This window comes from Oncorhynchus keta, unplaced genomic scaffold, assembly GCF_023373465.1.
Source record: "Oncorhynchus keta strain PuntledgeMale-10-30-2019 unplaced genomic scaffold, Oket_V2 Un_contig_16454_pilon_pilon, whole genome shotgun sequence".
Lineage (NCBI taxonomy): Eukaryota > Metazoa > Chordata > Actinopteri > Salmoniformes > Salmonidae > Oncorhynchus > Oncorhynchus keta.
In genome coordinates this window covers 1-10,161 of record NW_026279923.1, presented here as the reverse complement: position 1 = coordinate 10,161, position 10,161 = coordinate 1, and the positions used below count along the sequence as shown (strand labels likewise).

The following is a 10,161-nucleotide window of genomic DNA, read 5'->3' as shown; positions in this document are numbered from 1 at the left end:
CTTACGACCACACTGGCCTGAGTACGCCTGATCTCGTCTGATCTCAGAAGCGAAGCAGGGTCGGGCTCTGGTTAGTACTTGGATGGGAGACCGCCGGGGAAGTACCAGGTGTTGTAAGCTTTTTGTCAAGCTCTTTGTCCGTTTCTTCCCACAAGGCGGAAATATGTGCCCTCGCTTTGAAAATAAGTAAGCAAGATTAGTTTGTATTTCATCCAACAATCTGTGCTACAGAACTATGGCTGCAGTATTCTCGGCCGACTCTTTTCTCTGTATATATCAATGATGTTGCTCTTGCTGCGGGCGATTCCCTGATCCACCTCTACGCAGACGACACCATTCTATATACTTTCGGCCCGTCATTGGACACTGTGCTATCAAACCTCCAAACGAGCTTCAATGCCATACAGCACTCCTTCCGTGGCCTCCAACTGCTCTTAAACGCGAGTAAAACCAAATGCATGCTTTTCAACCGATCGCTGCCTGCACCCGCATGCCCGACTAGCATCACCACCCTGGATGGTTCCAACCTTGAATATGTGGACATCTATAAGTACCTAGGTGTCTGGCTAGACTGCAAACTCTCCTTCCAGACTCACATCAAACATCTCCAATCAAAAATCAAATCCAGAGTCGGCTTTCTATTCCGCAACAAAGCCTCCTTCACTCACGCTGCCAAGCTTACCCTAGTAAAACTGACTATCCTACCGATCCTCGACTTCGGCGATGTCATCTACAAAATGGCTTCCAACACTCTACTCAGCAAACTGGATGCAGTCTATCACAGTGCCATCCGTTTTGTCACTAAAGCACCTTATACCACCCACCACTGCGACTTGTATGCTCTAGTCGGCTGGCCCTCACTACATATTCGTCGCCAGACCCACTGGCTCCAGGTCATTTACAAGTCCATGCTAGGTAAAGCTCCGCCTTATCTCAGTTCACTGGTCACGATGGCAACACCCATCCGTAGCACGCGCTCCAGCAGGTGTATCTCACTGATCATCCCTAAAGCCAACACCTCATTTGGCCGCCTTCGTTCCAGTACTCTGCTGCCTGTGACTGGAACGAATTGCAAAATCGCTGAAGTTGGAGACTTTTATCTCCCTCACCAACTTCAAACATCAGCTATCCGAGCAGCTAACCGATCGCTGCAGCTGTACATAGTCTATAGGTAAATAGCTCACCCTTTTTCACCTGCCTCATTCCCATACTGTTTTTATACTGTTTTTATTTATTTACTTTTCTGCTCTTTGCACACCAATATCACCAATATCTCTACTGTACATGCCCATCTGATCATTTATCACTCCAGTGTTAATCTGCAAAATTGTATTATTCGCCTACCTCCTCATGCCTTTTTGCACACATTGTATATAGATTGCCCATTTTTTTTCTGTGTTATTGACTTGCTAATTGTTTACTCCATGTGTAACTCTGTTGTCTGTTCACACTGCTATGCTTTATCTTGGCCAGGTCGCAGTTGCAAATGAGAACTTGTTCTCTTCCCACAAGGCGGAAATATGTGCCCTCGCTTTGAAATAAGTAAGCAAGATTAGTTTGTATTTCATCCAACAATCTGTGCTACAAATTATGGCTGCAGTATATGCAATTTCTTCCACTTTTTGACTGACACAAAGATACTTATCTACATGGTGAAAATGCAACAGCTGTTAATCACACTCACTTTGACTTTATATATATATAGTGCACCAAGAGATAATTTCTCGCTTACGACCACACCGGCCTGAGTACGCCTGATCTCGTCTGATCTCAGAAGCTAAGCAGGGTCGGGCCTGGTTAGTACTTGGATGGGAGACCGCCTGGGAATACCAGGTGTTGTAAGCTTTTTGTCAACTCTTTGTCCGTTTCTTCCCACAAGGCGGAAATATGTGCCCTCGCTTTGAAATAAGTAAGCAAGATTAGTTTGTATTTCATCCAACAATCTGTGCTACAAATTATGGCTGCAGTATATGCAATTTCTTCCACTTTTTGACTGACACAAAGATACTTATCTACATGGTGAAAATGCAACAGCTGTTAATCACACTCACTTTGACTTTATATAGTGCACCAAGAGATAATTTCTCGCTTACGACCACACCGGCCTGAGTACGCCTGATCTCGTCTGATCTCAGAAGCTAAGCAGGGTCGGGCCTGGTTAGTACTTGGATGGGAGACCGCCTGGGAATACCAGGTGTTGTAAGCTTTTTGTCAACTCTTTGTCCGTTTCTTCCCACAAGGCGGAAATATGTGCCCTCGCTTTGAAATAAGTAAGCAAGATTAGTTTGTATTTCATCCAACAATCTGTGCTACAAATTATGGCTGCAGTATATGCAATTTCTTCCACTTTTTGACTGACACAAAGATACTTATCTACATGGTGAAAATGCAACAGCTGTTAATCACACTCACTTTGACTTTATATAGTGCACCAAGAGATAATTTCTCGCTTACGACCACACCGGCCTGAGTACGCCTGATCTCGTCTGATCTCAGAAGCTAAGCAGGGTCGGGCCTGGTTAGTACTTGGATGGGAGACCGCCTGGGAATACCAGGTGTTGTAAGCTTTTGTCAACTCTTTGTCCGTTTCTTCCCACAAGGCGGAAATATGTGCCCTCGCTTTGAAATAAGTAAGCAAGATTAGTTTGTATTTCATCCAACAATCTGTGCTACAAATTATGGCTGCAGTATATGCAATTTCTTCCACTTTTGACTGACACAAAGATACTTATCTACATGGTGAAAATGCAACAGCTGTTAATCACACTCACTTTGACTTTATATAGTGCACCAAGAGATAATTTCTCGCTTACGACCACACCGGCCTGAGTACGCCTGATCTCGTCTGATCTCAGAAGCTAAGCAGGGTCGGGCCTGGTTAGTACTTGGATGGGAGACCGCCTGGGAATACCAGGTGTTGTAAGCTTTTGTCAACTCTTTGTCCGTTTCTTCCCACAAGGCGGAAATATGTGCCCTCGCTTTGAAATAAGTAAGCAAGATTAGTTTGTATTTCATCCAACAATCTGTGCTACAAATTATGGCTGCAGTATATGCAATTTCTTCCACTTTTTGACTGACACAAAGATACTTATCTACATGGTGAAAATGCAACAGCTGTTAATCACACTCACTTTGACTTTATATAGTGCACCAAGAGATAATTTCTCGCTTACGACCACACCGGCCTGAGTACGCCTGATCTCGTCTGATCTCAGAAGCTAAGCAGGGTCGGGCCTGGTTAGTACTTGGATGGGAGACCGCCTGGGAATACCAGGTGTTGTAAGCTTTTGTCAACTCTTTGTCCGTTTCTTCCCACAAGGCGGAAATATGTGCCCTCGCTTTGAAATAAGTAAGCAAGATTAGTTTGTATTTCATCCAACAATCTGTGCTACAAATTATGGCTGCAGTATATGCAATTTCTTCCACTTTTTGACTGACACAAAGATACTTATCTACATGGTGAAAATGCAACAGCTGTTAATCACACTCACTTTGACTTTATATAGTGCACCAAGAGATAATTTCTCGCTTACGACCACACCGGCCTGAGTACGCCTGATCTCGTCTGATCTCAGAAGCTAAGCAGGGTCGGGCCTGGTTAGTACTTGGATGGGAGACCGCCTGGGAATACCAGGTGTTGTAAGCTTTTTGTCAACTCTTTGTCCGTTTCTTCCCACAAGGCGGAAATATGTGCCCTCGCTTTGAAATAAGTAAGCAAGATTAGTTTGTATTTCATCCAACAATCTGTGCTACAAATTATGGCTGCAGTATATGCAATTTCTTCCACTTTTTGAGTGACACAAAGATACTTATCTACATGGTGAAAATGCAACAGCTGTTAATCACACTCACTTTGACTTTATATAGTGCACCAAGAGATAATTTCTCGCTTACGACCACACCGGCCTGAGTACGCCTGATCTCGTCTGATCTCAGAAGCTAAGCAGGGTCGGGCCTGGTTAGTACTTGGATGGGAGACCGCCTGGGAATACCAGGTGTTGTAAGCTTTTTGTCAACTCTTTGTCCGTTTCTTCCCACAAGGCGGAAATATGTGCCCTCGCTTTGAAATAAGTAAGCAAGATTAGTTTGTATTTCATCCAACAATCTGTGCTACAAATTATGGCTGCAGTATATGCAATTTCTTCCACTTTTTGACTGACACAAAGATACTTATCTACATGGTGAAATGCAACAGCTGTTAATCACACTCACTTTGACTTTATATAGTGCACCAAGAGATAATTTCTCGCTTACGACCACACCGGCCTGAGTACGCCTGATCTCGTCTGATCTCAGAAGCTAAGCAGGGTCGGGCCTGGTTAGTACTTGGATGGGAGACCGCCTGGGAATACCAGGTGTTGTAAGCTTTTTGTCAACTCTTTGTCCGTTTCTTCCCACAAGGCGGAAATATGTGCCCTCGCTTTGAAATAAGTAAGCAAGATTAGTTTGTATTTCATCCAACAATCTGTGCTACAAATTATGGCTGCAGTATATGCAATTTCTTCCACTTTTTGACTGACACAAAGATACTTATCTACATGGTGAAAATGCAACAGCTGTTAATCACACTCACTTTGACTTTATATAGTGCACCAAGAGATAATTTCTCGCTTACGACCACACCGGCCTGAGTACGCCTGATCTCGTCTGATCTCAGAAGCTAAGCAGGGTCGGGCCTGGTTAGTACTTGGATGGGAGACCGCCTGGGAATACCAGGTGTTGTAAGCTTTTTGTCAACTCTTTGTCCGTTTCTTCCCACAAGGCGGAAATATGTGCCCTCGCTTTGAAATAAGTAAGCAAGATTAGTTTGTATTTCATCCAACAATCTGTGCTACAAATTATGGCTGCAGTATATGCAATTTCTTCCACTTTTGAGTGACACAAAGATACTTATCTACATGGTGAAAATGCAACAGCTGTTAATCACACTCACTTTGACTTTATATAGTGCACCAAGAGATAATTTCTCGCTTACGACCACACCGGCCTGAGTACGCCTGATCTCGTCTGATCTCAGAAGCTAAGCAGGGTCGGGCCTGGTTAGTACTTGGATGGGAGACCGCCTGGGAATACCAGGTGTTGTAAGCTTTTTGTCAACTCTTTGTCCGTTTCTTCCCACAAGGCGGAAATATGTGCCCTCGCTTTGAAATAAGTAAGCAAGATTAGTTTGTATTTCATCCAACAATCTGTGCTACAAATTATGGCTGCAGTATATGCAATTTCTTCCACTTTTTGAGTGACACAAAGATACTTATCTACATGGTGAAAATGCAACAGCTGTTAATCACACTCACTTTGACTTTATATAGTGCACCAAGAGATAATTTCTCGCTTACGACCACACCGGCCTGAGTACGCCTGATCTCGTCTGATCTCAGAAGCTAAGCAGGGTCGGGCCTGGTTAGTACTTGGATGGGAGACCGCCTGGGAATACCAGGTGTTGTAAGCTTTTTGTCAACTCTTTGTCCGTTTCTTCCCACAAGGCGGAAATATGTGCCCTCGCTTTGAAATAAGTAAGCAAGATTAGTTTGTATTTCATCCAACAATCTGTGCTACAAATTATGGCTGCAGTATATGCAATTTCTTCCACTTTTTGAGTGACACAAAGATACTTATCTACATGGTGAAAATGCAACAGCTGTTAATCACACTCACTTACGACCACACCGGCCTGAGTACGCCTGATCTCGTCTGATCTCAGAAGCTAAGCAGGGTCGGGCCTGGTTAGTACTTGGATGGGAGACCGCCTGGGAATACCAGGTGTTGTAAGCTTTTTGTCAACTCTTTGTCCGTTTCTTCCCACAAGGCGGAAATATGTGCCCTCGCTTTGAAATACGACTAGGCATCACCATGGTCTGGATGGTTCCAACTTGAATATGTGGAGACATTGATTCAGCGTACCTAGTGTCTGGCTAGACTGCAAACCTCCTTCCAGACTCACATCAAAACATCTCCAATCAAAAATCTGTTTGAGAGTACATGCTTTAATTCGCAACAAAGCCTCAGGACTTCACTCACGCTGCCAAGCTCTGTAGTAAAACTGACTATCCTACCGATCCTCGACTTCGGCGATGTCATCTACAAAATGGCTTCCAACACTCTACTCAGCAAACTGGATGCAGTCATCACAGTGCCATCCGTTTTGTCACTAAAGCACCTTATACCACCCACCACTGCGACTTTTGCTCTAGTCGGCTGGCCCTCAATATGTTTGCATCGCCAGACCCACTGGCTCCAGGTCATTTACAAGTCCATGCTAGAAAGCTCCGCCTTTATCCCAGTTCACTGGTCACGATGGCAACACCAAGGGACCCTCTGCACGGTCCCAGCAGGTGTATCTCACTGATATCCCTGCCAACACTTATTTTGGCCGCCTTCGAACCAGTACGCTACCTGTGACTGGAACGAATTGCTAAATCGCTGAAGTTGAGACCATTTTTAAACCCTGGACCAACTTCAAACATCAGCTTCCGAGCAGCTAACCGATCGCTGCAGCTGTACACTATCTATAGGTAAATAGCTCACCTGGACTTCACCTGCCTCATTCTCCATACTGTTTTTATACTGTTTTTATTTATTTACTTTTCTGCTCTTTTGCACACCAATATCACTCAATATCTCTACCTGTACATGCCCATCTGATCATTTATCACTCCAGTGTTAATCTGCAAAATTGTATTATTCGCCTACCTCCTCATGCCTTTGCACATTGTATATAGATTATCATTTTTTTCACTGTGTTATTGACTTGCTAATTGTTTACTCCATGTGTAACTCTTTGTCTGTTCACACCACACATGCGGTGACCTCACCCATTACAGTTGCAACATGAGAACTTGTTCTCAACATAGCCTACCTGGTTAAATAAAGGTCCGAAATAAAATAAAATAAAATCTGTAGTGTTTACATTTAGGGATCAAATATATTTTTACATGGGGTGCAACTCTAATCACACTGCCCCCAACGACTTTATAGGTGCACCAAGAGATACCTTTGCTTATCATACACCGCCTGAGTACGCTGAAGGTTCCGAAATGGATCTGGAGAAGAGAGGAGGGATAGGGTCCTGGCAGGTTTTGTTGGGAGACTGCCTGGGAATACCAGGTGTTGTAAGCTTTTTGTCAACTCTTTGTCCGTTTCTTCCCACAGGCGGAAATATGTGCCCTCGCTTTGAAATAAGTAAGCAAGATTAGTTTGTATTTCATCCAACAATCTGTGCTACAAATTATGGCTGCAGTATATGCAATTTCTTCCACTTTTTGACTGACACAAACATACTTATCTACAAGAAAATGCAAGGGGCAAATCACACTCACTTTGGGAGACCCCCTGGGAATACCAGGTGCCCTGTGCTTTGTCAACTTGTCCGTTTCTTCCCACAAGGCTGAAATATGTGCCCTCGTTTTGAAATAAGGGCAAGATTAGTTTGTATTTCATCCAACAATCTGTGCTACAATTCAAAAAAATATGCAATTTCTTCCACTTTTTGACTGGTACAAAGATACTTATCTACATGGTGAAAATGCAACAGCTGTTAATCACACTCACTTTGACTTTATATAGTGCACCAAGAGAAAGCCTCGCTTACGACCACACCGGCCTGAGTACGCCTGATCTCGTCTGATCTCAGAAGCTAAGCAGGGTCGGGCCTGGTTAGTACTTGGATGGGAGACCGCCTGGGAATACCAGGTGTTGTAAGCTTTTGTCAACTCTTTGTCCGTTTCTTCCCACAAGGCGGAAATATGTGCCCTCGCTTTGAAATAAGTAAGCAAGATTAGTTTGTATTTCATCCAACAATCTGTGCTACAAATTATGGCTGCAGTATATGCAATTTCTTCCACTTTTGACTGACACAAAGATACTTATCTACATGGTGAAAATGCAACAGCTGTTAATCACACTCACTTTGACTTTATATAGTGCACCAAGAGATAATTTCTCGCTTACGACCACACCGGCCTGAGTACGCCTGATCTCGTCTGATCTCAGAAGCTAAGCAGGGTCGGGCCTGGTTAGTACTTGATGGGAGACCGCCTGGGAATACCAGGTGTTGTAAGCTTTTTGTCAACTCTTTGTCCGTTTCTTCCCACAAGGCGGAAATATGTGCCCTCGCTTTGAAATAAGTAAGCAAGATTAGTTTGTATTTCATCCAACAATCTGTGCTACAAATTATGGCTGCAGTATATGCAATTTCTTCCACTTTTGACTGACACAAAGATACTTATCTACATGGTGAAAATGCAACAGCTGTTAATCACACTCACTTTGACTTTATATAGTGCACCAAGAGATAGTTTCTCGCTACGACCACACCGGCCTGAGTACGCCTGATCTCGTCTGATCTCAGAAGCTAAGCAGGGTCGGGCCTGTTTAGTACTTGGATGGGAGACCGCCTGGGAATACCAGGTGTTGTAAGCTTTTTGTCAACTCTTTGTCCGTTTCTTCCCACAAGGTCGGAAATATGTGCCCAAGTTTGAAAAAAGTAAGCAAGATTAGTTTGTATTTCATCCAACAATCTGTGCTACAAATTATGGCTGCAGTATATGCAATTTCTTCCACTTTTTGAGTGACACAAAGATACTTATCTACATGGTGAAAATGCAACAGCTGTTAATCACACTCACTTTGACTTTATATAGTGCACCAAGAGATAATTTCTCGCTTAGACCACACCGGCCTGAGTACGCCTGATCTCGTCTGATCTCAGAAGCTAAGCAGGGTCGGGCCTGTTAGTACTTGGATGGGAGACCGACTGGGAATACCAGGTGTTGTAAGCTTTGTCAACTCTTTGTCCGTTTCTTCCCACAAGGCGGAAATATGTGCCCTGCTTTCAAATAAGTAAACATTAGTTTGTATTTCATCCAACAATCTGTGCTCTATGATATAGCTGCAGGGTTCATTCTCGGGCCGACTCTTTTCTCTGTATATATCAATGATGTTGCTCTTGCTGCGGGCGATTCCCTGATCACCTCTCTCGCAGACGACACCATTCTATATACTTTCGGCCCGTCATTGGACACTGTGCTATCAAACCTCAAACGAGCTTCAATGCCATACAGCACTCCTTCCGTGGCCTCCAACTGCTCTTAAACGAGAGTAAAACCAAATGCATGCTTTTCAACCGATCGCTGCCTGCACCCGCATGCCCGACTAGCATCACCACCCTGGATGGTTCCAACCTTGAATATGTGGACATCTATAAGTACCTAGGTGTCTGGCTAGACTGCAAACTCTCCTTCCAGACTCATCAAACATCTCCAATCAAAAATCAAATCCAGAGTCGGCTTTCTATTCCGCCAACAAAGCCTCCTTCACTCACGCTGCCAAGCTTACCCTAGTAAAACTGACTATCCTACCGATCCTCGACTTCGGCGATGTCATCTACAAAATGGCTTCCAACACTCTACTCAGCAAACTGGATGCAGTCTATCACAGTGCCATCCGTTTTGTCACTAAAGCACCTTATACCACCCACCACTGCGACTTGTATGCTCTAGTCGGCTGGCCCTCACTACATATTCGTCGCCAGACCCACTGGCTCAGGTCATTTACAAGTCCATGCTAGGTAAAGCTCCGCCTTATCTCAGTTCACTGGTCACGATGGCAACACCCATCCGTAGCACGCGCTCCAGCAGGTGTATCTCACTGATCATCCTAAAGCCAACACCTCATTTGGCGCCTTTCGTTCCAGTACTCTGCTGCCTGTGACTGGAGCAATGCCGTCGCTGAAGTTGGAGACTTTTATCTCCTCACCAACTTCAAACATCAGCTATCCGAGCAGCTAACCGATCGCTGCAGCTGTACATAGTCTATAGGTAAATAGCTCACCCCTTTTTCACCTGCCTCATTCCCATACTGTTTTTATACTGTTTTTATTTATTTACTTTTCTGCTCTTTTGCACACCAATATCACCAATATCTCTACCTGTACATGCCCATCTGATCATTTATCACTCCAGTGTTAATCTGCAAAATTGTATTATTCGCCCCTGCCTCCTCCCATGCCTTTTGCACACATTGTATATAGATTGCCCATTTTTTTCTACTGTGTTATTGACTTGTAATTGTTTACTCCATGTGTAACTCTGTTGTCTGTTCACACTGCTATGCTTTATCTTGGCCAGGTCGCAGTTGCAAATGAGAACTGTTCTCAACTAGCCT

General features: G+C 44.0%; 14 non-coding genes and 3 pseudogenes across 14 annotated transcripts; all 17 read left to right on the top strand.

Moving 5' to 3' along the window:
* LOC127919372 (uncharacterized) lies at positions 1–120 on the top strand (annotated as a pseudogene).
* A 1,606-nt stretch (positions 121–1,726) lies between these two features.
* Positions 1,727–1,845, top strand: LOC127919367 (5S ribosomal RNA). Its single transcript, XR_008102683.1, has one exon. It is a non-coding gene; the product is annotated as a 5S ribosomal RNA (ribosomal RNA).
* Positions 1,846–2,087: 242 nt separating this feature from the next.
* On the top strand, positions 2,088–2,206 carry LOC127919366 (5S ribosomal RNA). The gene has a single exon (XR_008102681.1). It is a non-coding gene; the product is annotated as a 5S ribosomal RNA (ribosomal RNA).
* Positions 2,207–2,448: 242 nt separating this feature from the next.
* LOC127919365 (5S ribosomal RNA) lies at positions 2,449–2,567 on the top strand. Its single transcript, XR_008102680.1, has one exon. It is a non-coding gene; the product is annotated as a 5S ribosomal RNA (ribosomal RNA).
* A 240-nt stretch (positions 2,568–2,807) lies between these two features.
* On the top strand, positions 2,808–2,926 carry LOC127919364 (5S ribosomal RNA). The gene has a single exon (XR_008102679.1). It is a non-coding gene; the product is annotated as a 5S ribosomal RNA (ribosomal RNA).
* A 241-nt stretch (positions 2,927–3,167) lies between these two features.
* LOC127919363 (5S ribosomal RNA) lies at positions 3,168–3,286 on the top strand. Its single transcript, XR_008102678.1, has one exon. It is a non-coding gene; the product is annotated as a 5S ribosomal RNA (ribosomal RNA).
* A 241-nt stretch (positions 3,287–3,527) lies between these two features.
* Positions 3,528–3,646, top strand: LOC127919362 (5S ribosomal RNA). Its single transcript, XR_008102677.1, has one exon. It is a non-coding gene; the product is annotated as a 5S ribosomal RNA (ribosomal RNA).
* A 242-nt stretch (positions 3,647–3,888) lies between these two features.
* Positions 3,889–4,007, top strand: LOC127919361 (5S ribosomal RNA). Its single transcript, XR_008102675.1, has one exon. It is a non-coding gene; the product is annotated as a 5S ribosomal RNA (ribosomal RNA).
* Positions 4,008–4,248: 241 nt separating this feature from the next.
* LOC127919375 (5S ribosomal RNA) lies at positions 4,249–4,367 on the top strand. Its single transcript, XR_008102690.1, has one exon. It is a non-coding gene; the product is annotated as a 5S ribosomal RNA (ribosomal RNA).
* Positions 4,368–4,609: 242 nt separating this feature from the next.
* LOC127919374 (5S ribosomal RNA) lies at positions 4,610–4,728 on the top strand. The gene has a single exon (XR_008102689.1). It is a non-coding gene; the product is annotated as a 5S ribosomal RNA (ribosomal RNA).
* Positions 4,729–4,969: 241 nt separating this feature from the next.
* LOC127919373 (5S ribosomal RNA) lies at positions 4,970–5,088 on the top strand. The gene has a single exon (XR_008102688.1). It is a non-coding gene; the product is annotated as a 5S ribosomal RNA (ribosomal RNA).
* A 242-nt stretch (positions 5,089–5,330) lies between these two features.
* On the top strand, positions 5,331–5,449 carry LOC127919370 (5S ribosomal RNA). The gene has a single exon (XR_008102686.1). It is a non-coding gene; the product is annotated as a 5S ribosomal RNA (ribosomal RNA).
* Positions 5,450–5,653: 204 nt separating this feature from the next.
* On the top strand, positions 5,654–5,772 carry LOC127919368 (5S ribosomal RNA). The gene has a single exon (XR_008102684.1). It is a non-coding gene; the product is annotated as a 5S ribosomal RNA (ribosomal RNA).
* A 1,810-nt stretch (positions 5,773–7,582) lies between these two features.
* LOC127919360 (5S ribosomal RNA) lies at positions 7,583–7,701 on the top strand. Its single transcript, XR_008102674.1, has one exon. It is a non-coding gene; the product is annotated as a 5S ribosomal RNA (ribosomal RNA).
* A 240-nt stretch (positions 7,702–7,941) lies between these two features.
* Positions 7,942–8,059, top strand: LOC118382616 (5S ribosomal RNA). The gene has a single exon (XR_008102685.1). It is a non-coding gene; the product is annotated as a 5S ribosomal RNA (ribosomal RNA).
* Positions 8,060–8,300: 241 nt separating this feature from the next.
* LOC127919369 (uncharacterized) lies at positions 8,301–8,418 on the top strand (annotated as a pseudogene).
* Positions 8,419–8,660: 242 nt separating this feature from the next.
* Positions 8,661–8,777, top strand: LOC127919371 (uncharacterized; annotated as a pseudogene).
* Positions 8,778–10,161: the final 1,384 nt, after the last annotated feature.